Raw genomic sequence first — 8,512 nt, 5'->3', positions numbered from 1 at the left:
TAAAAAATAAAATAAAAATTAATTATATGTAAGTGCTAAGACTTTAAGGTTACATTTATATTCATTGTGTCTAGCTAGAAGGCCTAATACTATTATAGTGTAAGCCACTAGTACAAATTCTATATAAGAACTTGAAGTTAAAGATATTAGTTTTCCAAAATCCATAATAGTTCTTGTCATTGCTTCTAGTTAAAATTGATATAAACAAACACACACAACAAGAAGAGCTTGAAGGTCAATCTCCCTAATCCATGAGGTCAAGATATTCCTATTGCATGTAATTGATGACTAAGAGTCTCCATAATGAATCCATAATGACTGAGAGTCTCCATCAAATTATTAGTCATAAATAAAATGAATTGAGGGACCTATAGTCATAATAAATCTTTCACGCCCCAAGAAAAAATATTTATGCACATTCTTAAACTATAAGAATATGTGTAATGCCCCGCCAGGAACCCTAAAGGAAAACAACACAACTAGGCAACTAAAAGGTAATAATTTTATTTTTAAAGATCAAGTGCATTAATTTTAACAATTGCACGTTTAATAACACAACGGAAATCTATCACATGATTTCCTAAGGGTTACCAATGAAGATTAATTCACAGATTATATTAACACCACAGTTAATCCAATTGTCCACTTAATTAGATAAATTAAATGCTTAAGTTTAAAACTACACATACATCTAAATTCCATAATGAAAGATTCAAGTATTCCAATGCATTCAATTTTTCATAAATCATTTATACATAAGATCAAAGCAACTGAATTAACATACATTCCACTGACATAATATTACAATATCCATAAATACATGGCTTTCAATAATACCACAGATTACAAAGTTACAATATCAAGGTTACATAAAAATCTGATACAATGACCACAAGGTCTCAACTGAACAATGATCACGAACAAGAGCTGGTACACGAACCACGAACCAAGAAACACCAGCAAAGCCTTTCCTCGCCTGAAGATACAATCCAGAACATCCGATGGGAAGTGGTGCTACCACCCGACCATGTGATCCCGAAATGGAACCACCCCACCGTGCTGGGAGATAGTAGAAAACCCTCACGCAAGCAAAGTAAGACAAGTACAAAAGCACTACCAGACTCTGCAACATCCATGTGACTCAACTCACAAAACACTAGTGACTCTAAGGAGAGAGTGTCATCACATAGCTTAAGATGGATACCATGGTACAACCTCCATAGGTCTCGGCTCACTATCCTAGTAACCTCTCCTGAACCTCCGATTCCAACTAAGTGTCATGTGAACCCTACCAATCCTTTCGTGAAGACAAGGTGGTAAGTTTGCCATTCCAGGCCTTCTCGTAACATTATGAGCCCTGTACTAGCACTTCACCTATGCACGAGGTACATTATCTTAATTAATATTTATTCCACACCCCCCCCCCAAAACAATTATTAGGTTATCACTTTTTAATTGACTTTCGACGGGTTATCCTGTCATCCACTTCGGGCACGACCCCCACTTGAAAGCCACTCTCTCTCATAGGACACAATCGAGAAAGGTCTCTCTACGAGAACTCTATGGCGAAACAGACAACCATAACTAATCCTGACAAATCACAGGTTAAGGATACACAATCACTAACCCAAGATTGACCATTTGGACAAAACACACAATGGATCACATCAATAAGGTTATAAAACAATACCTGACCAAGGAGATATAATAACATAGGACACAATGACAACTCAACCATAATTGCAACATAATTAAGCTTGACTGCAAACACCATTTACACAAGATCCTAATACAGGCAATCTTTTCTTTAAACAACCAATAGCATAAATAACTTGCAATTAAAGATTTTCTAGAAAATAAGAAAATACAACTATATTAATACAAATAAATCAATGTGGTCATTTGTCCAAAAAGATTTAAATCAATCACACAAAAATTAATCTTCTAATGTTTTCAAGCATAAATATAAAATCTCTAAATTTACAAGCTTTTCTGAAAACACCCAAACTATATTCATAAAATATAATTATAACTATGAATTAAATTATATTCATATAATATAATTATATGAATACCTACAAATAATTCACTTATAATTATATTACAGAATATATATTTATCAACTCAAGAGTTTAATTTCCACATTATTAAAAATAATACCTATTAACATAATGTCCAAAATAAAATTAACTTATATATATATATATATATATATATTTCAATTTAATACCCTGCACGGATATCGAAAACATTGTATTTCGGACTGTACCGCAAAAACTAGGGAAAAGCAAATTTTATAATACCCAAGCCACCGTGGGTAGCAAGTGCTACCCCTGAAAGCATTGCTACCGCCAGTAGCCGTGCTACCGAAGTTTTATTTATTATTATTATTTTATTTTATTTTAAATTTTAAAAACCTAATTTATATTAAATTTTATTTTTAAATAAAATTTATGCCCAACTAAACTTTATATCCAAAACATTTTTTTTGTTTTTCAAGGAAATTTAATTACCACATATTTTCTCAAAAAAATAATATAGTAAAATAACTTTTCCCAAAAACCCAATTAATCCAATAAATTTAATTAATAATTAAATTTATTTCTAAAGTAAATCAACAATTTCACAAAGATACAATTATCAAAAAGACCGCCATAGCCAATATCGGGACAAATCAAACAAGAGGGATTGATTCCTCTAGTAAATTCCATACCTCCCAAATCTTGCAATTTTCCATGCACAATAAAAATCTTGACAAAATTTACCATAATAATTTTCCCAATTTTCTCAAAATTAAATCTACAACACCCATAAAATAACTTCTTTCCATAAACTAGAAATTAACTTCAGGCATGAATTTTAAATCAAAAACATGGATTAACCAGAAGAGGGTTTTGGATCTGACAAATAATATACACACACATCATTCAGAAAGATAAAAGAAATAAAAATATTTTCTTTGAAACAAACAATCAAAAGAAGCCACCCAACCTGGTATAGCTTTCCTGGAAGAAATTTTTAGAAGAGAACCAATCCTTCAACAAGCTTCCAAATAAATTTCTTCGCCTAAATCCCTGACATGTTTCCCGCGTGTCCCTAAAATAAAGACCTATTCCCCTTTTAAACTAAAATTCTAGGTTGAATATCTTTTTCTCCAAAAACCTAAATTTAGAATAAAAGCAATTTTATTTTCTTTTCTAATTTTCTAACAAAGGGATAAGTTAACATGCAATAATTAAAAAAAATCATTTTTCTTTCTTTTCTTTTCTCATGCAAATTAATTAATTTTCTAAATAAAGAAATTAAAGCAATACTTTAATTCTAATTAATTCTTTTATTCATTCATTTATTTATTCTTTTATTCTTTTATTTATTTAAAATTCTAGGAAACAATAAATGAAATTAATCTAATTTATTTTTCACTAAAATTTAAATAAAATATATTTCTAATATCATGCAGCTTGCAACTTAATTTATAAACTTCTTTTAATTAATTAAATTTATAATCTCAATTCATACATAATTCAACTATGAGATAACTTCATAAACTTAATTAATTAATTAAATCCACTAAAACACACAAACTGAACAAACCTCAAGTAAATACTCATAAAAAGATCAAACAACAAAATACGAAGGCCGAACAAACTGTCAGGACGACCAACTGACGACACTCACACAAGTGTAACTGAGTAAAAATAGGGTCAACTACTATCTCCTCCACTTCCATTGGAGAATATAAGGCACGCTCAGACCTGTGAAGCCAGGTGGAGACGATACCCCATACCTACTTGGTACTTGTACCTACAATATCCTGCATCACCGAACCACACACACACACACATATATATATATAGAAAATACGACATGCACACCGATGAAGGAGAATCGCAACATTCCCTGTCTCACCGGAACGAGTGAAGAAAAATTGTCCCCTTGCATCCAATACACTCGCAGACATACAACATATAATTCCACATTGCATAGATAAAGTAAAGTGTCAGTACATAGCAATAATCCATAAAATGCCATAAATCACAAGTACTGAAATACTTCAAATAAATTATGCATCTCATATCCAGATAAAGCATGAAATAATGTCATATAAGTCTGAATAACACATCATGGTAATGTATCCACTGAAAAACAAACAATAATAGAATATGAGTCTAATGAGTTCAAACGAGTAGGGGCACTACAATATGTATTACCTATTTTTCCAATCTCACAAATGATTTATTTGACCCAGGCAACCCATGTATCTAGTCTATTATTCTTATTGGATGCCCTTATAATAAAGTATATGGTTTTACAACTAGAGTAATGGTAAGGTGCACAAGTTCAGTCACCTATTCCTTTTTTGAGTAGTTCATGCCAAGTCCTTACTTCACCCAATGCCTTAGAACAACACATTGTTCATGGTCAGCCAACATGCACTTAACTAGAATTGAATAGATTTAAATGTAAGCACATGGAGGACTACAACCACTCTAATGGGCCCAAGGATGAGTGAACAGTTGAAAAAATATAATAAGGAAACACCACCTAGTTACAACTAGTGTATCCATCATCCTATACCCAAAGAATCACTATTATCTAAACCTTTGGAAATCTACTAAGATGATTGTTGTTTACAAATAAAATAACCATGGAGTTGCCTATTAATGGGCCTTCTTGGGTTAATCCTAAGAAGAAACTAGATCTAAAGATCCGAAACTGGGCTAGGCAAAATTGAATTTTGATGGAGCATCCAAGGGTAACCCTGACCCATCAAGTGTAGGGTTCATTGTGAGAAGATTTGTAGGGAAATATTTTGGCCATTGGCACAAAACAACTTAGTGATGGAACCAATAACGAGACAGAAGCATAGGCTATCTATGAAGCCATTTAAATGGCAAAAAAACTGAGGGTCAACCACATTCATTTTGAGGGGGTTTTGTTAATGGTGATCAATGATATAGAAAAAGGGGAAACAAGTGCATAGAGATTAAATAAATACATAAAATTAAATTCATTTTCCCTTTCCTCCTTTGAGGATTTCAAAATCTCACATGTGAGGAGTGGCAACTAGCTAGCTGGCACGTTGAACACTACTGTGTCATCATTAAATTTAAATTCTTTGAATTTATTTGAGGGTTTTCAGGAGATTTGTAATCAAGAGCTGGAGTTGAATTTTGACGATGAACGGTACCATTATTAAATAGTATGATGGGTAGGTAGAGGCATGAAACGCCTTGATTTATATCTACGAGTGAACATCTGTCTCATTCATTGTTGTGAGTCAATTCTTTGAAGTGAGGGTGGAAGATAGGTGCCATGGAGGCAAACTTTACAGTGGTCACATCGACACAACAACAATTTTTTCATGGAAAAATTACAAAGAAGCAACTTTTTAGCATCTTCAAAATTGAACCTCTTTTCTAATAGATAATAGAATTGATCTTGGGTGAGGAGTTTCAAAAGTCAGAACATCGTTACCATTCCAATATTGACATCGCTTCGGCCTTTATGGCCTAGGAACCGAAATTGGAATCCAAAGAGGAAGTGTTGAGAAAAATGAAAGAATGTGTGAAATCAGAGTGGTGTGGCAGAATGATGGTAATTCTGGCAATAACAAAGCTTGACGCTAGTTTGTGGGTTCATCATGGAGATTGGTGTTGTAGACATCTAAAATTAATTAAATTAAATATTTAATTAATTTAACCTTTCTACATAATTAATTTATTTGATTATGTTTATCCTTATTCTTCTCAAAATTAATTAAATTAAATTAAATTAATTTTGTAACTATAGTCCAAAAATTAATTTGTTATTATTTTTCATTCTTCTAAAGTTGTCCAAATTATTAATTTTCCAAAAACTCCTTAATTTAATTAATTCTAATTAATTAACCCAATCATGTGATTCCTACAAATCACATCTTCTAATCTCCACTTATCCTAATTAATTCTTCTAGAACCATGATTAACATTATCCCCCAATTTTATATTCTTCCACTCATTCTCTCTCCTCATGTCACATCCTCATAACTTTCCCACTTGCACTCTAATCTCCCCTTAATCCATGTAATCACCCCTCTTAACCATTTGCACAATCCTAATCACCATGATTAGGATCAAGTCAACCATTTGCCATAAATGGTTTGTCCCCTCCACCTTCCAAACATTAAATGCAACCACTTTGGTCATGTCAAAGGATTTCAAATCCTTTGCACTTTCTCATGCCCTCTCTTCCAAAGGAATTTTTAATTCCTTTTCTCCTTTATTCCTTCTATGCAATCTTCTATTTGGGAATTCTTCATTCCCTTGTCCCTTCCCAAGGAATTTTTAATTCCTTTTTATTCTTCCAATGTGCCTTGGGATCTCTTCCCCATGCACCTAGAGGGGTGTAGAGACAAGAAATGCCTTTATGGAAAATATCTTGGTCTCCTCACCTTGTCCTCTTAATCCTTCCCACCACTTTCCTTCAATCTCCACCCTCCATTTCAAATCAATCTTGGCCCTTCATTTTGGCCTCCTCCAATCTATAAATTGGAGTCTTCTCCCCTCATTTTCATATCCCATCCTTGTGTAATCTTATGCTATCATTTTGAGCTTTGAAATATCCCTTTAGAATCCATATAATGCTCAAGTCATCCCACACTTAGCCATTACCATCCATCAATCCATCTAGCAAGCATTACTCTTGTTGTTGTGTAGTGGAGAGCATTCCACATCTCAATCAAGAGCTAGTCCAATCAAGTGGAGCAAGGGCACAATTCCACTTCATCAAAGGCTCAATCCGAAGAGCAAGAGGAGCTATCTGAAGGTATAATGGTTATTTTCATGCATCTTTATGTGTTTTATGTATTTGTTTGATTTGATACTAACTATTATCACCATCATAAGTTTTCCCTTGGTTCATTTTGGCACATCCAGTGGGACCCATGTCCTTTTTTGCTAATATTTTTTGTTTGTTTTTTTAGAAATTTTCTCGCAGGACTGTCGAATCAGCATCTGAGATTGCACATTGGCGTCTCCATGGCAGTGGTTCAGCGTCTCCACTTTGCTAGAACATGGTTTATGTTTAAAATTGAATTATCACACTCATTATATTCCTGCAGGTCCTTGATCGGCATATGCAATTTCCATATTGGCGTCTCCATTTTATTTAGTATTTAGCCTATTTTCTGCATATTTCATCTTTGAAATCGACTAAAAACACAAAAATCATAATATGGTATTAAAAATCGCAAAAACAATCAAATTAGTGCTTAACATTCTAATATCGTTCAAATTTTTAGCAGGAAATTTAGGTTTTAAGATTAATTAGTAAATATTTTTGGGAATTAGTGTTTCAGCGTCTACGCTATGGAATACCATCTCCGCCAAACCATTTTCCTACCTCTATATAAAATTCAAATTTCAAATTTCTTTGTTTAATGGTTTTCTATATAACACATTTTTAGCATCTACACAAATGACAACCATCTACGCTACACTTCAGCATCTCTGTAGGTGTAAACTTCCCTCTAGTTTTTGAATTTAAAATTTTTAAATCTTTCCCGCTTCTTATTTTTGTTTTTAGGTCCAGGCCTTATTTTGACACTTGCGCAGATGTTCAACGTCTGCGCTTACACTTTGACATCTGCACTGGGGTGATTAGTATTTTCGATTACTAATTAGATTTGGAGTTTTGTAGGGTATCACATGTGTCCAAGATCATTTTATCAAACTACTAATGTTTTTGTTGCAGCACGCTTGTCCAAGATCAATATTGTTTCTACTAGTTTAGTTTGTTTTCATTGCACTTAGAATAGAAAATATGTTTTTGTGGGATTAAAAAGAACCTTTATTTGTCATGCTTTTGTGTGCTTGTACATGTGTAGAGCATTCCCCCAGCTAACACACACTATCCTCTCCCCTTGGTCTTCATGATCTTAGGTGCACGGGAAAAGTGTTAGCGACACTCAAATTTTTGTTTTTTAGGTAGAGGGTCTTTCCCCCTGAGAAGCCCATAAGGCCAGTGATGGGAGAACGACCCAAATGGTAATGGGCTAAAGCCAAGTCACCTCTCAGCTGCTATATAAAATATGTGGGACAAAATTCTTCACAACGAGTGCTAATTGTTGGCTACGTCGACTTGCCCAATACTTGTGTTCTCATGAAGGAATCCTCCCAAGGGAGAGAGCGTATATGGAAACTTGAAAGAGAGTCCCATACTAAGAACCTTATTTTAGTAGCCAAAATCCTACATTTATGGTATAGGAAATGCAGATCATACCTTAAAGTAACCTCTCATGTACCCACTCAAGATGAGACAGAAATCCCTCAATTAAAATATCTTCGGATCTTCGAGCTAAGAGAATCTGGTATGCCTGAGAAGTGAGTGTCGTAGAGTGGAATCAATTCTACCAGAATCTCTATATGTCCACTTGTTTGAGGTATCACTTTGTGCAAGAGGCCCAATTCAATGGTTTCTAATTTCCAACCTAATTTGTATGCTTGATGCGTGTCTTCAATTGTGCAAACCC

The sequence above is a fragment of the Cryptomeria japonica genome, chromosome 11 (genome assembly GCF_030272615.1).
Source record: "Cryptomeria japonica chromosome 11, Sugi_1.0, whole genome shotgun sequence".
NCBI lineage: Eukaryota > Viridiplantae > Streptophyta > Pinopsida > Cupressales > Cupressaceae > Cryptomeria > Cryptomeria japonica.
The sequence above is the reverse complement of the archived record's forward strand: the minus strand, read 5'-3'. Positions refer to the sequence as shown.